Raw genomic sequence first — 20500 nt, forward strand, 5'->3', positions numbered from 1 at the left:
AATTGTTCTAGTCCGTTCTTTGTTTCAAATTGTCCCTACAGTCCTTTCTCTATGTCGAGTAGTGTTAGTCTTCTATTTCTTAGTCGACGGCTTTGAGCTTTCGCTTATTTCTTACTGGAATGGTAGCTTTCCCTGTGTCTACTGTCTTGTTCCTCGTCTATTTCGACGCTTGTACTGGCGAGTCTGGATGGTGGAAGACACACGCAGCAGGTGCTTTTACTGCAAGTGTGGCGCTGTGCTATGGGCGCTGTGTCCCGCTATCCTTATTGAGATTTTTTGGGTTGGTGGGTTGAGGGTTCCTGATACGGTCTCAGTAAAAAATGAAAAGAGTGCAGTAAGTTGCAGGGTAATCGCTGGGAAGTATTACTTTGTAGATGCGCTAGTGTTGAGATGCTGCAATATATGTATGCAAAGTGAGTTCGGGGGCTGCGTCGTCATACACGTGTGTGCAAATTTAACTCGAATGAACATTGTGTCAGAGAGCAGATAGACTGCAGAGAAATACACTGGAAAATCTCACCTAAAGCAGAAAATTGTCTACAGAGGAAGTGGGTGGTCGTCAGTAACGAAATATGCACTGGAAAATCAGCACTTGCCTGAAAAAAAATGGCACTTGGAGTTCATTGCCCCCAGGAAATGTGTATGAGGGTCCCTCACTTGAAGGCAAATTTACATCAGGAATGCATTACTTGTAGGGAAGTCATATATTCCAATATTTAAAAACCGAAAAGTCAGAGATTTGAAAAAAAAAATTGGGAATGTATTTTTCCCATTGACTTCTACAGATAAACAGGCAATTTCATGCGGGAGACAGCTAAAATAAAGCCACTTTTGGCCTAAAAAATCGTGAATCTGGTCTGTTGGCATGTTTGTGAATTTTACATTCTGCCCATAAATCTGCAGGTACAATTATTTCCAAAAAAACATTCAGATCTATCCACAACACTTTCGACAATTTATCAAAACTTTCCACCTGTCGATACCACTCAACTGGTTTTTCTCTTAACCTCGGGAAATCATTTGTAAATGACAAAATGTCCTGCCTAGTCCAGGGAACATGCACATAACCCCCTCCTGGGATCTCCCTCATGGGACATTCAGTTACTACTGGCTCCTTTTCTCTTACTGGAAATGCTGAAAAGGACTCATCTGTCGTATCCTCTCTCTTTCGAAACCACCTACTTTTCAACCTATCTACATCACCCCATTTCCTTAACAAGGCAATCAGTTCTTTAATTTGAGTCAATCTCCCTGCAGTATTCAGATTTTCAATATCTTTCTCAGAAAAATCTACTCTATATGGTTTCTGTAATGATCTTATTTTCTCAAAGTCAATACTCATTTCACTCGCTGTCTTTTCAAGTTTCTCATGCAAACTCCTCGTTCTCCAAGGTATAATTTTGCAGAGAAACATTAGCTCCTCCGTATTTCTCTCTGGGGTTTCGGTGCCGATTCTGTTGTCATCAGCGTCTTACTTGCTGTACTTTGATTTATAGTCAGATTTTTAGGAGTACTTAAACCTGATGTCCCTGCCATTTTTCCCCATGCATTTCCTCCAGCTCCACTTCTTTCTGTCTCTATTCGTTTACTACTATTGTAGGGAACTGTTAAACAATGCTCACTAGCTTTCTGTTTATCAAAGACAAGCATCACCGGCCCTATAGTTACAGGTACAGTTACTGCTTCTATATTTTTGGTTAATTCTCTAATTTTTTCAGTTAATACCAGAGCAGTTCTAGCTACTTCAACTGAATGTACATTTCCAGTCCTAACAGGTTGTGACATTTCAGAGTCTCTAAATGGATTATTTTTCCCAAAATCAGGTGACGTTTGCTCAAGATTTTTATTTACCATGGTTTCTTTTACCGGTGCACTCGGCGTCAGCAACGTAGAATTTGGTTGATGCGGGGGAGGATTTTTATAAAACATGTCCTCTAGCACTTCATCCTCCGATTCATTCACACCATACTTATAACCTTCTGACCCTGTATTGTTTCTAGTTTCTGCACACTTTCTGCCACTTGTCTCTTCAGTATTTCTCAAAGGAAACATACCATCAGTCATGTTTGCATTCCCCCATCTTCTCATTCGATCCTCATGACTTTCCTGCCCACACTGTCTACCAAACATGTAATTATCTCTTCTTCCCACTCCGTCAAAGCCTCAAACTGAGTAGGTCTAGGTCTCGGTTCTAACCTCATCATTCTTTCTCTTAAGTTTCTTAATACAGCTAAACTAAACGAACCACTTTCTGGAAACGCTAGGACTCCATTTTCTTTAGTATACTTTGCCCAATTCTCTAGCCAAATACATGTATGGTACCCATATTTTGCTACCATAAAAGATGCAGGCAATTTCGGTGGAGGTAGTATCTGTTCTTCCCTAGTCACAATCGGCTTATCCTTTTTAAATAGACTTTTAATTTTTCCAAACCATGATTTTTTCTCTTTCTCAGGTGGATCGTAGTACATCATTTTATCTTTCCTAGTTCTGTATCACTAGACTTTTCCCTTGCGACAATTCCGTATGCTCTCCAATCCCAGCGCGACTCACACTAATGCACCAATCCAGGGCGTCTATGTCACACTGGCAAATTCTCCACTCCTAGCGCGACTCACACCAACGCACCAATCCGTGGAAGCAATGTCTCTCTATAGCTGGCCAATCCCAGCACGGTCTTTCTGAGGTCAGCGTTTCTTGCTACTCCTCCTTCTGCTGACCCCTCCTTTACAAATTTTATTAGCAAACTTTTCTTATGTTTTTTTTCATCAAAATCTGTTAGTAACAACATAAAAACACCATCATTGCCTGTTTCGCTAAACCAAAGAGATAGTTTTGTTCATTTACACAATAATTCTGTATTTCCAGTAGGCAGCGCTTACCTCTACCCTACCACAGAATTATTCAGTTTCGCTGATAAAGCTGCACTTCCTTCTACCTTACCCTTCTAATAAGCAAAAAGGCTAACCGTTTCTCTGGGGATAAAACACATGTGGAGACTACACTGCTCCTGAGAATTAAGGCCAGAGTTTCACGAGAGAACCTGTTGCTATTTCACTCACGCACGTTCACACAGAAATGTCCCTACCGATAACACACGACGATGTCATCAACTCGAAACCAGACAATGCGTTGTGCGACTTCACTTGCCACACATTTCCCCATGTACATACAGGGCAACCAGACAATACTCCATGCGACTTCACTTGTCACACGTTTCCCCGTCTACATATAGGGCAACCAACTTCCTACGTCCCGGAAGTCTTCAAACCAATCGACAACATAAAACGCAACGCGACTCAACATAGAGTGTTAAAACATAAATCAATAATCACCAAACCAATGCAATAACATCATAACTCTGCTACCAGAAAACTGCTCCAGCGGAAAAGGGCAAATTTACATATCCTCCCTGTTAGAATTGGGAATCTCTAGTCGGCACAGGTATGCACTTGCGACGAGCAGGGACTCTCAATTCTAAGTCAGGATAAGGGGATCACCATTTCAAATAACCCCTGCTCACCCTTTAGGTAGTGTGGTGCAAGTTGTCAAGACTATTCTCAGGGCGTCATAGGTTAAGCATTTGTGAACACATACAGTAATGCAATGACACACCACAAATGGACACCAGTCAAGGATATATCAAAAATAGTTCTCTTTATATAAGGCTTAGCACAAGACCAGAATAACGAATAAAATGACCACAGCATTATTTTAAAGTTCAATGTTCTTGTAAAAAGGCTTAAAATACATAAATAGGCTTCTTTTAGTCAATTCTGCTTCTTTTCAGGCTCTGTACGGTTCGTACCTGGATGTGCAACTCGTAGGCATTAAAAACAAGGAAAGTACAAGTCAAACAATCGTGGCGGACTCCGGGGTCCGTGACGTGCATGCTGCGGTGCGAACAGAACAAAGTACCTTGGTTTTGTGGTGTCCGCGACGGACAGTGCGGGACAAGTTGATGGGTCCGGGTCGTAGCTCGGCAGTGTATTCGGATGCTGGTCGGATCGCGGCGTCGGGATGCGGCGTTGGTACAGGACCTTCAGGGATACGTGCGGATGGCCCGGATCAGCTTGCAGAGTCCGTGGCGTTCGGCGTTCGAGCCGTACCTTCGGTGCGGATAGGCGGCGACACTTCTCGGCGCTGTACAGCGTACCGGGAGGATCGGTGCGATGCGGCGTCTCGGCTCTGAGCACGGCACAGTGCAGTACGTTAGCAGCGTACGGACCGTACATGTGGGACAATGAAGCTTGGGTCCGGCATACAGGGTTCGGCAGCCAGGTCTGTACGACTTGAATCGGCGGGGAAGGTTAGGTGCGATGCGGCCGGGAGGGATACGGTGCGTACTAACGCTTTTGGATCAGCGTAGACACACGGTGCTGGGCGGCAAAGACACGGCTTCGCGGCGGATGGAGTACGAGTTGTACTGGGGCCAAATCCAGCGGGAAACAAGCAAAAATTGTCCAGGCAACTCGATTTTGGAAGGCAGATGAGTCCAATGGTCCTGGGACTCAGTTCAGGGAGCAAGCTCTTCTTCCAAGCCCTTAGAGATTGTTGAAAAACAAAGTGCAAAGTCTCTTTCAGTCTTTTCCTCTCCTTTCTCAGCAAGGCACCAACTGCAGGCCAATCCCCCAGGTTAGGGAAAGTTACTCCTCCTTCAGCTTCTTCCAGGTCCTTCTAGTCAGGCAGAGCTTCTTCGTGGTTCAATCAGGATCTGATTTCTTAGGAGCAGGGCTCCTACATTTATACCAAGTTTCTTTTGTCTTTACAGGCAGGGGGGCCGTTGCAAAATCCCAGTCCAGTTCTTTTCAGTGAGGAGCACTTTGTTGTTGGGACTCTGGCTTCTTCTTTCAGCGGGCAGGGCAGAGACATCAGACGCTCCCCAGGGGGTGGAGCCAGCATTGTGGTGGCAGAGCACTGCCCTATTCAGAGTCAAAGGTGTACTCCTCCCACCCATCCTGGTGTAATCTCTCTACCCACCACCTGGCAGCCCCAGCCTGTCTCCTGGAACTTCCCAGCCCTGTCACTCAAGCTACACACAAAGAAGATAGCCCTCCCCTCCAGAGGCGGACTGAAATGGTTAGGCACGCAAAGGCTAACTTTCTAAAAGTAGCATTTGCAAACCCAGGATATTAAAATAACCTTTGCTAAAAGATGTATTTTATTATTCTGAGTTCAGGCATACTAAACATGAATTTCTACCATGCTTCCTGAGCCTGCTAGGATTATAGAGTGTTATAATCTAGCAGCCCATTCTGGCCTATGGAGAGCAGGTAGCCTTACAATAGTGAAAAAACGAAAATGAATGTAATTCACTATTAGGACATGCCACACACCTCAGGGCATGTCCTACCTTATCCTTACAATGCACCCTGCCCTAGGGCCTACCATAGGGGTGACTAACATGAAGGTAAGGGAAGGTTTAGGGACTGGCAAGTGGGGACACTTGCCCAGTCAGCATGACAGTACCAGACTGCATGCAGGTTCTGCAATGGCAGACCTTAGACACATTTTACCAGGCTGCTTCTGTGGGTGGCACAACCAGTGCTGCAAGCCCACTAGCAGCATTTGGATATACAAGCCCTTGGCACCCCTGGTGCACTCTACTAGGGACTGATAGTAAACCAAATAAGCCAAACATGGAAGTCAATTCACATAATACATTTTACCATAGGGAGAGCATATGCACCTTAGCACTGATCAGCAGCGGTAAGGTGCCCAGAGTCATAAAACAACCAACACCAGGTCAGAAAAAATACGGGAGGAAGGCAAAAAGTTTAGGGATGACTCTGCAAAAAGGGCCAAGTCCAACACAACCCCCTTCCAGCCAAAACGCAGGGTAGACCAATCACCACTGTGATGGTCTTCCCTGCTTGGGGCGATAGAACAAGGACCTGGCCCGCAACTGCAGGGGCAGACTCCAGTTCTACGCCAATCTGAACCTATTGGAATCCCTCTGTCCATACTCTCACAACCTGTGCAGCACCTAACCTTAACTGGCCCACAGGTGTGTCCCAACAGACAGACAGCAAAATGCTACCGTGGCCACTGACAGTAGTCAGGGATGAGACCCAGGCCGTATGCCTCTCAGGGCTCTCAAACCTCTGTGGCGCCAGGGAGCGGGGGGCAGTAGCCCCAGGTGCTTGGCACCCTCTGTCCATTCTCCCCCTTGTCAGGTCAGGTATGACATCCTGGCACTGACTCACCAGCCCCAGGACTGTACCCGGCGGCTGGACTAAAGACTGGGGTGGCCTCTCCCACACCCGGTCCTCCCTCTTGGGGCTCTGTACCCTCCCACCTGGAGTGATACCCCCTTCCAGAATTGCCAGGGCACCTGGGGCAGGTGTCCTGCGCAATTCGCCCACCAGTTCAGGGGTTCTATCCTGCAACTGGGAGTCTAGCTCAGGGGGAACAGCCTGAACCTGACCCTCCTACCTAGGGTCTAAACCCCTTAGTTGAGCCGGGGTCAGAGGCGAGGACTCCCTTCCTCTGCACCCCCTTCCAGAGAACTGCCCACTCCCAACTGGCATGGTACCCCTAGAAGAAACATGGGTCAGGACACTGCTTACAGTGGTCCCACCCTCCAGGTCAGACAACACCTGAACCTGGCTTCCCAACCCTGGGTCCAACCCATGCGGTTGAATGCTCGCCTGGCGCACCAGGACTTCCCGGGGAGCACGCATGCCCCCCTGAGGGTGACACATAACACATGTGTCGTGTGACAGTCTGCCTGGCGCTGATCTCCCGACCCCTGTCCATCTGACAGTGCCTGAAGATCCCCCAGGACAGAAGTGGTGTCACCATGGTCATTCACTGGTGACGCAGCCCTTCTGGCTGGCCCCTGACCCACTGGTTCTTCCACTGGTGACTCTTTCCCCCTCTCACCCCTCACTCTGGACTTCTGCACCCTCCCAACTGGAGCGGTACTGCCAGACAGCGGAAAAGGGCAAATTTACATATCCTCCCTATGTCACAGACTCGTCACCACACTAGCTCACTCATACATACATTCATTGGTGGGGCCCATAACACCAACACTCATCCTTCTCACTCTAGTCTGCACACAGGAGGAAAAGAAGCGCTGGACATGTGGGGGGGTACCTTGTTACCTATTGGGAATAATTCCTTTACATTATATACATCTGTACCTATAGAATCCTAACTTTAACATCAAGGCACTCCACCACTTGGTCGATGGACCAATTAGTTGGACTGGTTGATGGTGATTTAGAATCAGCTAAAACACATTTAATGCTTTGGAACCTTTTGGTTAACTTTCAATACCTTATTAAAGAATCACAAACTCATTTCTTATTAATCAAAGTTTAGTTTGCCTAATTAATTCACTCTGTGTTGGCATATTCAGGATTACAGTTCAAATCATATTTCTATTGAGCGATTTCCAGTCTTTGATCTTTAACATAAATGGACATAATGTTTATATTTACCTAAATTTGAAGATTGGCGACCACCTCCAGACGAACCTGTCAATCCACAGCAATAATCAAATCCCTTCAGATGGAATCGTCCTTTTATAATCAAAGGAAACCCAGGTAAATCTAGGAAATCTCCTTCTGCTCGCCGCAGTCCCCACAAATCAGCCAAATGACTGGGCGATCGAACCAACAACCCAGCAAGTCACCCTCCACACCAACAGCAGCCGACGGACCCCTCTTCTAAATCCCTTTCTTTTATACTCTTTTCTGCCTTACTTTTAGGACAATGCGCAACAATTTAGGGGTAGAAAGTGTTCTGATTGGCTAAATCCTCCGAATTTTGTAAGTCTCTTGAATTTTCCCAGGTTTGCCTGTTTCCCATGAGACCAGCATGACATTTCTCAATTGTATTCTTTTTGGTAGTTTTACAGGCAAAAGTTCCGAAGTAGCAACATGTAAGCTTTCGTGTACAGGTCTTTCATTGTCCCTCGGTCATTCACACGCAGTCCTCCATGTTCCTATACTTGACAAGGAATATCTCGGTTCTAGTCGGAGGTCGCTTGGAGATCTTCAGAGCCATCCGAGTCTGCGCAGTAGACATCACGCTCACATGACGGTGGCCACTTCCGAACTCCATCTTAAGTACTGCGGCCTAGTAGGCCCGAATGCCAACTTAAGCAAAACAAACATAACAGTAATTAATATATGGAAATGAAGATACTAATGTTTAAACCCGCAATAATCCCAATATATATTAGTATTTTCCTAGCTTGTGGCAGCATTTAAAACAATAATACTCACCATTCTGCAGCACTGGAAGCAGAAACCATCACAAAAGCAACATGAATCATGCAATTCTCTATTTCAACACATCCTAAAGTTAGTTTGCGTACCACAGTTAATCATTATATATTTGCCATGTAATTAGCATTTTAGTCCCACGTGTATCTCGTGTTTATTAAGGTGCAGTTGTTGATTATTTATACCACTTCACACATTAGTACAAGTTAATATTTAGAATGATTACGTAATTAATATTTCATGCAAAATAGAGGAGGTATACAAAATTTTGCTTTATCTGCTCCATCACGACTTCATGATTTTCTTAAGCACACAATGCTAGTTATCTTGATTTAGACCACTCCCCTACTCAGACAGGCCACACCCCTTTAATAAATGTGCCATGCCCCTTTTAGAGCACCCCCCAGTTTTTTTAACCACCTTAAAGCCCTGGGTTTTTTCTACTTTTCATTCTGGGAGTTGGAAATTGAGGAACACATTGCCATAATACAAATAAAATAAATGTACTGGGTTAGCTACTGAAACATGAAACTGGGAAATATGAGAGCATGGTTTAATTACGTTGTAAAGTTTTTGCTACATCAGTTTGGACTGTGGAAACATTAAAACAGTGATAATTAGAAGACCGATCTGGAAACACACAACATTTGCATTTCTTATCGCCAATTGAAATTATGGCTGCCGATTGTATTCGTCGCAAACTTCCTAATACAATGAAATTACCAATTAAAAATTTGCAAACATTCGTGACAAGAATTTTCAATTCTATTAAGGACACGGAGGCGAGGATTATGCTTCTCATTTTCTTTACTGAAAATCTCAGCAGCCAATCAGAAAGTAGAAAAAACACAATATGTACTACAATACCCATAAACCTCGTGGGTATCACGTAACAACCATAGAGTAGTCCCCTATAAATGGAGCACAAAAGAATACTACACCCTCTTTCTTTGTGTAAAAAAGTTCAGTCAAAATATAGTCACAGTCTGGAATCCGAGAAAGAACTGGAAGAGTCCAAACCAAAGGCATGCCAAGGCCAACGGCAGCAACGAGAAAACTTGAAGTCAGCTTCAAAGGAACAGCATGTCCTGGAGGACGACGAAATATCCTTCCTTAAAGGTGAAAAGGCAGCAAAGCTCACTTGAGATCAGAACCTGAAATAGAAATATAAAGCCGTAATACCACACTCCCAGGGAGAGATAAAGCAAAGGGAGGGGAAAAAACATGAGCATAAATATACATTTCATTATAAACATTTCAAATCAAACAGTACAGTACTGATTATGGGTGGGATAATCCTCGCCTCCGTGACCTTAATAGAATTGAAAATTCTTGTCACGAATGTTTGCAAATTTTTAATTCTATGTCAGGACCGGAGGCTCCGATTATGCTTGTTCAAAGCTGTGCCACCACAACAGATGCAACATTTACAATAGGTTTATAATAAAAAGTTTTGAATGCAGATTCAGAGGACCAATCAGCTGCATTCATAACTGACTCCCATAGAAAAAGCCTTGGATGCCATAGCACCACGAGCAGAATGAGCACCAAATTTGGAAACATCAATACCAGCTTCGCTCATGACCCAACGCACCCATCGTGCAAGTGTAGCTGGGGTCACTGGACGAAAAGGTTTCTGTAGAGAAATCAACAATTGACCTGCCATATCTTGATGAAAACCTGCAGTACTTACCTCATAATCCCGGATACATTGTACCACACACAGTTTTGGATTGTCAGGAAACGCAGGGTATGTGACAGATGTGGTGTTTCTTTTAGTGCGTCTGGTGACCAGAAAAGTAACACCCTCAGGAGAAAATCTGCGACGCGCTAGATCGAGGGCGCGAATATCAGATACGCGTTTACATGATACCAAACAAAGTAGCATCGCTAGTTTGGCAGAAAGCTGTTTGCGAGACAAACCCTGATTGACCGGCCAGGAATCCAAGAAGCGTAGGATAATGGAGACATCCCAGAGCTCGGAATATTTAGGACACAGAAGTTTTACCAACCGGATACCCCTCAGTAATTTACGCACTAAAGGATGGTCACCAAGTGGTTTGCCCTCAAGGACCACGTGACCTGCCGAGATGGCTGATCGAAAATTATTAACAGTACGATAAGCAAGACCTGAAGCGGCTAAGGACGCTAAGAAGTTGACTACCAAGGAGACATCTGCTGCAGAGGGATCCACATCCCGTGAAGAGCACCAATCACACCATCGTTTCCATGCTGTAGCATAATGTTTGTGTGTGTTGGGCGACCAAGCCTCATTGATAAATCTGGTAGCGTCTCCCGAAAGGCCAGGGACTTTCCAACAATCCCCGAAATTCGCCAAGCGACCATCCATAGTTGACCTGATGTTATCAACGGATGTGGAGATTGGAGAGGGTCTAACAATAGATTCCATCGAAGGGGAAGAAGAACCGGAATCGCACATAACATTTCTAGAATTTCCGGGAGCCACGCTTGTGCCCTCCAAAGAGGAGTGATCAGAATCAATTCCGAGCGATAACATTTGGTTCGGGCTAGTACCCTGGGAATCATTACAAACGGAGGGAACGCATAACAAATCACTGGAGGCCATAATTGCAGAAAAGCATCCGTGGCAAGAGCCTCCGGATCCGGACGCCAGCTGAAGAACTCCGGAATTTGTTTGTTGAGTCGGGAGGCAAACAGATCGATTCGACAAGGGCCCCATAACTTGTTCAACAATCGGAACATTCGAGGGTGAAGCAGCCAATCGCTGAAATCCCAGAGATGTCTGGAATTCCAATCCGCAACTTGGTTGCTGCACCCTGGAAGATACTCCGCCACTACAAAGAGACTGTTCTGAAGGCAAAAGTGCCAAAAGTCCTTGGCAATTTCTGCTAGAAGACGGGACCGAGTCCCCCCCAACTTGTTGACATACCGAACCGCCGACACGTTGTCCATGTGGAGAAGGATGCAACAATTTGTCTGGCGGGGAGATAGGCAACGAATCGCAAAGGAGCCTGTCAAGAGCTCCAGGCAATTGATGTGAAGGTTCAACTCCTCTGGAGACCAACGGCCGCCAGTCGACACTTGACCGCATCGGGCTCCCCAACCCCACCGACTGGCGTCGGATTCGATCACTACCTCCGGAGTGGTGCCGAATAGGGCTCGACCGTTCCATGATTCCATGTGTTCCAGCCACCACAACATCTCCCACCTCGCCTCCTCTGAAAGAGAAATCTGATCGGAATACCTGAGGCCTTTCTGGAGATGGCGGATTTTGAGGTGTTGAAGTGCTCGGTAATGAAGAGGACCCGGAAAGATCGCTTGTATAGAAAAAGCCAACAACCCTACGACCCGGGCTACTGACCTCAAGGACACAGTCTGCTTGCTCAAAATCAACCTCAACTCTCTCTTGATCGATCTGATCTTCTGCTGGGGTAAGAGAAGTTGACAAGAGAGGGAGTTGACAAGAAAGCCCAGAAACTCCACCGACTGAGATGGAATCAACATTGATTTTTGAGGGTTGATCAAGAATCCTAGATTCTGAAAGAGATCCGTGGTCCAGGCAAGATGTTGTAAAACAAGACGAGGACATTGACCCATGATGAGAATGTCGTCCAGATAAATACTGAGGCGAACACCTCTGACCCGAAGAAACTCGACCACAGGCCTCAGAGCACCAAGGTGCTGACAAGAGGCCAAAAGGAAGGACTTTGTACTCGTACCATATTCCCTGCCAGTGGAATTGGAGAAAGCGACGATGAGGTCCGTAGATGGGTACTGACAGATAAGCATCTTTCAGATCTAGGCGGACCATCCAGTCCCCTTCCTGAAGAAGATCGCGAAGAAGATGGATCCCCCCCATCTTGAAGTGACGATATACGACCCATCCATTGAACTCCTTGAGATTTAAAAGAAGCCTGGATCCACCCCCCTTCTTCTGAACTAGGAAGACGTTGCTGACAAAGCCGTGAGGATGACAAACCATCCGTTCTATGGCCCCTTTTTGGAGAAGCGAATCTATCTCCCTGGAAATGAAAACCTGATCCAGATGGGAAAAAAACATCGGACGTGGGGCAAGACTCTGAGAGGGAGAATGAAGAAACTCTATTCGGTATCCCTGCACCATATCCAGGATCCATGCATCCTGTGAGATCTCTTGCCATTTGTGGAGAAAAAACTGGAGACGGCCCCCCAATTGAACCGCTGAAAAGGGGATTAAGCTCACCTGAAGGAGTGGCATCGCGTTGACCTCCTTGGTTGCCTCCATAGCGTCCCTTCTTGTTGGAATTACGGGATCCATGTGTGGGATAGAAATTGGCGGAGGAAGTGGACTCCTGATATTTTCCACGGTGAGAATCATAGCCTCGCTGGGTGCCTCTTTGGTAACCTCGGCCGAACGACCGCCCCCTATATCGTCCGGCCCGTCCAAAAACCGGGCAGAAAGCCCGCTTTAAGGAACCTTGTGCTTTATCAAGGCCACTGAAGGTTGCGACAAACTTAGTTAACTCTTTTAAAAAGGGTTGACCAAAGATGAGACCCTGAGCCAAAGGGCCGGACTCCAAAGAAGACAACTCAGCGAGTTTTGGATCGAGTTTTAAAAGGATAGAGCGGCGGCGCTCACTGGACATGGCACAGTTTGCATTGCCTAATAAACATATTGCACGTTGAGCCCAACCAATTAAATCATCTGGATTGATAATCTGCCCTGAGGCTTTAGCAATATAACCCAAATCCAAAATCTTTGTTAGGGGGCCGGACAAATCAAGCAACTTATCCTGACAGGATCTCCAAGCACGATCAAGACCCTTCTTCGGATCCTTCGTATACTTTTTAAGATATGTAAACATGGAAGGATCCACATCAGGAGTATCCACCACCTTGTCCGCTAGATCTGGTCGTGGGCATTCAGAACGCAAACGCGCTCTAACATCCTTGTCAAAAGGTTGACGTAAGTGGGAATGGATGTAGGTCGCAACTTCAGTTGAGGGGAGCCATGAAGAAGAATTAGGATGGACAATTGTAGAAGACTCAGAGGTCAATAAAGAGGGATGTGAGGGGGCGTCCACAAACCGCTCCTTACGTGATTTCTTTGCAGGAGGAGGAGAAGGCTCCGACTCCGACGAAGTACCAGAGGAGGTATTACCATCATCTCCGGGAGGAGAGCTAGAAGGAGTTTCCTTGGACGTAGACCCATAAGAATGGTCTGAAGCCATGGTTTTTGCGAGTTTCGCAAAATCTGAAGAGTGTGGGTTTTTACGTTTAACCCCAGAAGAAGTCCGGGACGTTGAGGCTGGAAGCCATCCCTGCTGTAAGGCATAGTTACATAAATGGCACTTCAAGGGTTGAATAGCCCTGACCATAGCTTTGTTAACGGAGTGCTGAACTCCCACATCAAGAGCTTCGACGAGCTCATACTCCAAAGACCCAGAGGGTTCCTCTTCAAAATAGTCTGCCTCATCATAATAGAATTCAGACATTGTAGGCACTTAAAGTGACAAAATCGACCCACAGGAGGAAATTAACGGAGTAAAAATGCACTGTCAGAGATGTAGCAAGCTGAAAGGATAATGACAGTGACAAATAAGGGAAGTGGCCAAACCCCAGGCAAGCCAAACAACACAGGAATGTGGTAATTCCAAATGTAAAATATTCAAATATTTAAATGTGGAGGGAGGGCTTGCCAAACAATGCCACTCTAGGCAGAGCCTATGCAAATTAATCAGCCCAAGCCCTCTGGTGGACTTGGACGTCACTGGGGAGACTGGCAAGCTTGTGGGTATAGAGCAAAAGAAAACGCTGCTCCTGCGTTCAGTACACCGGTATCAGCTGAGGAGAAATGCCGGTATGCACAAAATGGCCAAAACAAGCCAGAAAAGGGACAGCGCTCTCTAAGCGCATGCGTCCTCACTCCCCCTGCTCCCGCTCCACTATAAGCTGAACGTGCGATGGAGCACCCGTAAGCGGGAGGCGAAACGCGCTCCCAAGGCAACGGACAACGAAGCGGCCTCCACAAACAAAGTGGAAAGCTCCGACACTCTTGCAGGCAGAAAGCGCGAAGAGCGCAAGGTCAAACAGGCGACTCTGCCGAAGAAATAAATACAGAGAAAATGGCAATGTGAGCAGCGCGTGCAGCATCTACAAAGCAATAATAAGTAAGCAAACCAGTTTAAACATTCATAATAGGAAAGGTGAAAGTACTTAACTGGCTGCGGAGCAGCAAAGAAAGAGGATGTAGTATTCTCTTGTGCTCCATTTATAGGGGACTACTCTATGGTTGTTACGTGATACCAACGAGGTTTATGGGTATTGTAGTACATATTGTGTTTTTTCTACTTTCTGATTGGCTGCTGAGATTTTCAGTAAAGAAAATGAGAAGCATAATCGGAGCCTCCGTTCCTGACATAGAATCTGAAACGGACAAGACTCAAATCTCAAATTTAATAAACCTTCGTCATCGTTTGTCCCTGAACGCCTTCCTCAGTTTCAGAATTGTTCTAGTCTGTTTTTTGTTTCAAATCGTCCCTACAGTTCTTTCTCTATGTCGAGTAGTGTTAGTCTTCTATTTCTTAGTCGACGGCTTTGAGTTTTCACTTATTTCTTACTGGAATGGTAGCTTTCCCTGTGTCTACTGTCTTGTCCCTCGTCTATTTCGACGCTTGTACTGGCGAGTCTGGATGGTGGAAGACACACGCAGCAGGTGCTTTTACTGCAAGTGTGGCGCTGTGCTATGGGCGCTGTGTCCCGCTATCCTTTGGGTTGGTGGGTTGAGGGTTCCTGATACAGTCTCAGTAAAAAATAAAAAGAGTGCAGTAAGTTGCAAGGAAATCGCTGGGAAGCATTACTTTGGAGATGCGCTAGTGTTGAGATGCTGCAATATATGTATGCAAAGTGAGTTCGGAGGCTGCGTCGTCATACACGTGTCGTGTGTGCAAATTTAACTCGAATGAACATAGTGTCAGAGAGCAGATAGACTGTAGAGAAATACACTGGAAAATCTCACCTAAAGCAGAAAATTGTCTGCAGAGGAAGTGGGTGGTCGTCAGTAAAGAAATATGCACTGGAAAATTAGCACTTGCCTGAAAAAAAATGGCACTTGGAGTTCATTGCCCCCAGGAAATGTGTATGAGGGTCCCTCACTTGAAGGCAAATTTACATCAGGAATGCATTACTTGTAGGGAAATCATATATTCCAATATTTCAAAACCGAAAAGTCAGAGATTTAAAAAAAAAAATTGGGAATGTATTTTTCCCATTGACTTCTACGGATAAACAGGCAATTTCATGCGGGAGACAGCTAAAATGAAGCCACTTTTGGCCTAAAAATCGTGAATCGGGTCTGTTGGCATGTTTGTAAAGTGTGCATATAAAGTGCACCCACCACTTGTTGGGAAGTCTGCATGCGAGTGCCTTACTTGCAGGGAAATTTACCATCAGCTCCCGTGACGTGCATTGGCTAATATTTGCATCACATCCAAGAAAACTTATAACACCTGTAGGAAACTATACAGGGGGTATGCCACCAGGAGGTAAATTGGCTTGCAGAATGTACAACCTACTCATGATGCACAGTACCTGGATGGGAACGTTTCCTGCATTGTGCTTCACATTCATGGAAATATGTGGATTGTTTATAGGAGAACGTTTAAGTGAATTTATTTTACAGCACGTATTAGTCATAAAGTGCTGCGCGTAGATGAACGAAGTGTGCTATGCAAATACAAGCAGTGTAACATTTATATTTTTTATATGTATATTTTTTCATTTCCATCTGTATTTATCCATATTTTTTGGTGCTAATTTTACCTGTATTTATTCATATTTATTTTAGATTTGTGAAAAAATGAAGCTGAAATGTGTATATTTCTGCATTTATTTAACCAGTTAACCTGCACTCGTGCCTGAACGCCTGACAGGTTTCAATGATATATATGCACACTCAGATGGTAAAATATGCACTTGTAAGGAAACCGTATCAAGGTTGTGCAAATCTACTGCTGTTTAAGGCTCTTTACTAAAATCCCTATATTTTTTTAATCCCCTTGCCTGTCAGTTTGCACAGCTATTGGCCTGGCAGTCATGACTGACAACATTTAGAATCACTCAAAAAACAACCTCATTTCCGTTTTTTTCCACATTTACAAATAAATACAGAAAAGAAAAAAAATGGTTTCCTGTCTGTATTTATCTGTAAAAATCAGTAAAAACAGAAAACAGGGAGCCTTAGTCATAATGGAATGTCCACTGTCCCATCAACGCCCATGCCAGCCTATAAACAGATTGAGCATCAACTCTGCCTCTTCCTTGCTTCTCTGCCGCCATGTTAAGTATATTTCTCAATTATTCTTTTTACACCTATCTAAAGAGTTTTATTATTGTTAATGATATTGTTGTGCTAGATAAACTGTTGTAGTGATTTTATTTGTATTGCCTTGCTTATGCTTCTCTTACCGCGCGAACTGTGGTTGTGCATTTCTTTTAAATATTTTCCCCGGCCGTTGTGCACATCTTGCCCGCGCCCCCGCCATTTTAAGGCTTTCTGACTCAGTGATGGATATGAGCGATGTGCAGCGTGCTTCTGTTGCGCCCGATCTCCTTGCTGTTCACGTGGAGGAAAGTGGCTTCTCACGTTCTTTTACCATTCCTCCTCGTATCACAGCCTAGGTTCCCTCATCGCATTCTGAGCACGCTCATTGGCTTGCCTTTTCACTAGCCCCACCTGCATCCCTCCTTCTGGGTCAGTCCTCTGGAGGAGATGGCAAACACTTTATAGCATTCATAATCAAGAACTTTCAGTTCGATTACGGACACAGAGGCGAAGATAAATCCACCCAGCATTTGTGTATCTGAACATTTATTGTCCTCTTTGTCTTTCTGATGATGTTGTTCATACATGCTTTCTCAGATTTTGTAAATATTTTGGACCTACCCAGGTTATAATACAGACGTTTAGGTCCTTGTTTTTCCCCAGTTTCAGATCAAAAGCAGCAATGAATCGGGGTCTTTCACTGTCCAAGAAGGGATTTCTTTGCAGAAGAAGAGGCAAAGTTAATGATGTTCAACCTTTTATAGACTGGTATGACTGTTGATTGGTTATTGGATATTCTACTATGATGTGTTTTTTTGAATTGCTGGGATTGGTGTTTTTTTCTTACTCATCTCTACGATTACTTGGTTTATTGACTTGACATGGTTGCTGTTAAATAAAGAAAATATGAAAATGCATAATCTTCATCTCCGTATCCTCAACAGAATTGAAAATTCTTGTTCACAAATGCTATAAAACTAATTCAATGGCTGTCATATTTACTGTATAAATATGGATTTATCACACTTTACACATAATTTGCAGCATTCAACAACACAATATTCTTTGTAATGCAAATGAAACTTGTTAGACCTGTCATCCTTAAGGTGATTTCTCCCCAAACATTTTGCCTGCTTACCATCTCTTTTTGTTGCCCTTAGGACTCTGCACACTTTACCACTGCTGACTAGTGCCAAAGTGCATGTGCTTCTCCCCTAGACTTGGTAACATTGGTGCATATGCTATTGGCATATTTAGTTTACTTGTAAGTCCCCTGTAAAGTGGTATACCATATACCCAGGTCCTGTAACCTTAATGCTACTAGTGGGCTTGCAACACTGATTGTGCCACCACACAGTAAGTAGCCTTTCAAACCTGTCCCAGGCTACCATTGCAGGGCCTATGTGTGCAGTTTACTATCACCTCGACTCGGCATTTAAAACTACTTGCCAAGCCTTAAACTCCCCTTTTATTATACACAAGTTGCCCCTAAGGTAGACCCTTGGTAGCCAGTAGGGCAGGGTGCTATGGAAGTAAAAGGTAGGACATGTACTTTTAAGTATTGCATGTCCTGGTAGTGACAAATACCCAAATTCGTGTTTTTCATTACTTTGAAGCCTACTCCTCTCATGGGATAGCATTGGGAATTCCTTAAAACACTTTAAAGCTATAATTCCTAATCAGAAAGGAGTAGCTGCATCATGTTTTATGTCTTTGCAATGGTAATGCTAAATCATTTTTAATGGTAAAGCTGGATTTAATATTACTATTTTAGAAATGCCAATTTTAGAGATTGTGCTGCGGGTGGCATAGTGAGCAAAAGAATGATGCTTAAACCAAGATCTGTGACTGAGGGTGAGTGGTTGATGGATTTCAGCACTCCATCCATCACCTGGCTGTGTTTGCTATGTTCGCCCTAAGTAGCCATGGGTAAGCCCAGACATGGGTCCCCTCGCTGTGCCACTGGATTCAGGCTAGGCTGGCTGATGAGGGGTAATACCTCAAAACTGGTTCCAGGATGCTTGTTTCCGGTGCAGGTAGGGCCTGGCCTGGCAGTTTGAGCTTGACTGTTCCCATGAGGAACAGGGTCAAGACTGATTTGCATATGTCTGGGTCCAAACAGGGGTGGCCTAGTGAGCAAAAGAATGATGGATTAAACCCAGATCTGTGACTGGGGGTGAGTGGTTTAAAAGTTTCAGCACTCCATCCATCATCTTGTTGTGTTTGCTATGATCGCCTTAAATGGCCAAGGGTATGCCCAGACGTGGGTCGCTTGCTCGCTGTGTCACTGTATTCAAGATAGCCTGTCTCATGAGGGGTAGTACCCCGAAACCGTTCTCTGGATGCTTGTTTTCGGTCCAGGGAGAACCTAGCCTGGCAGTTCGGGCTGGACTGTTAGCATGAGGAACAGGGTCAAGACTGATTTGCATATGGCTGGGTTGCCATAGTGAGCAAAAGAATGATGGATTGAACCCAGATCTGTGACTGGGCATGAGTGGTTAAAAAATGTCAGCACTCCGCCCATCATCTTGCTGTGGTTGCTACTTTTAGAAACTGGGCATTTCTCTGCATTTCTTCAGGACCATGTGAATAAAAGTGAAACTATCTACATGTGAGTGGCGAGGTGCAACGCTACCTACCACTGGTGGCACAACCTGGGAGCAGAGGAGCGGGGTAGGTTGACCGACGGGCTCCGAATTGGAGCAGAGACACCATTCACTGTGTCCTTTTTACTCCGCTGCCACTGATGAAGCATATCTTTATACCTAACTAGGTCGGCTCAATTCCCCCAAGGGTATTGTCCCTGGGTACCACCAGTGGTAGGTAGCGTTGCACCTTACCACTCACGTGTAGATAGTTTCACTTTTATTCACATGGTCCTGAAGAATCGCCCATGATCACTCCTTGACAGCTTTAGGCGAGAAACATGTTGACCTTCCGGGAATTGAGTACTCGTTTTGTCACATTATAACAAAAGAATTACCCCTCCCTTTTGACTTTTAATCAGGTTGGGTCCGCTGCAGAATACATTTTTTTTTACTACAGAGGACTCCCTTACCTGTTTTACCACCACTTCAGACATCTGCACTCACGTAGGCCCCTCACACCCATGTCACCCTTACGGCAAGGAACAAAAGATCTCAGATAAAGAGCCCCTTTAAGGGTGCCCGTCGGGCATTGCAGCGCCGGCCCGACGAGGAGCAGACCCATATGATGAAGCATGACACCTAGCTTGCTGGGTATGTGAGGGCCCTAGTTCCGCAAGGAGGATTCCCCCTCCTCACGACCTGTAGAACCTTTTTAGTGTTTATCTTGTGAGTGATTAATACATCACTTAGGAACGTCGTACCCTTTTCTTGCTCACTGATTACAGGGCACGTACGTTGGACCTACTCAAGCCCCACTTGTCCCTTTCTTGTTATAATAACAGATGTATGTAGCACTGGTTCCAACAAACTGGTTACAATTTGCAACCAGTATTTTTGTGACGAGTGTGGTATTTTGAAAACCAACTTATGTACTAGTAGATTGGTCCGCACAATACTTATTTCCTAGTGGGTTTCAATTTGACTTACCTCTTGAATATTAATAAGTTCGACTGCAAATTGCGACCCACTAGAAATCACGGCCATCACAGAGATGGAGGCCTGCTGAGGTCAGCATGTCTGTGACTACTGCTTTTAAATAAAAAAAATGTTTTCTTTAAATGCAGCCCATTTTCTCTAAAGTGAAATGTTTTGTTTTTACTAACATTGTTTAAGAATAGGCAGTGTAACAAAAGACCACTGCCTACTCTCAAAAAATATTTCTTTAAACATTCATAAAGGAGGAGCGTCCCTTGGGAACCTCTTCCTGTTTGTGAATGCCTTTCCACTAACTTTCAGCAGGCTGTAAATTATTAACATTTTGCGTTCGGATTTCGGTTGCAAAACATTATTTATTTAATCATTATTATTTACCAATCCGATTCGGTATTTGT

At 44.8% G+C, this 20500-nt stretch overlaps 1 protein-coding gene across 4 annotated transcripts in view; it reads left to right on the top strand.

The window, feature by feature from the left end:
• The window catches only part of LOC146870563 (uncharacterized), a 250771-nt gene that overhangs the window by 175271 nt on the left and 55000 nt on the right, over window positions 1-20500 (top strand). Inside the window, exon 4 of one of the 4 annotated variants that reach the window (XR_014978325.1) lies at window positions 17167-17289. The exons of 1 other annotated variant lie outside the window; for it this stretch is intronic. The gene's annotated coding sequence lies outside the window, so the exon portion shown is untranslated. Of the gene's footprint in view, window positions 1-17166; window positions 17433-20500 lie in introns of those variants that run through there. 2 more of the 4 variants (XR_014978323.1, XR_014978324.1) reach the window with 2 other exon arrangements.

This window comes from Triturus cristatus, chromosome 1_1, assembly GCF_964204655.1.
Source record: "Triturus cristatus chromosome 1_1, aTriCri1.1, whole genome shotgun sequence".
Classification (NCBI taxonomy): Eukaryota; Metazoa; Chordata; class Amphibia; order Caudata; family Salamandridae; genus Triturus; species Triturus cristatus.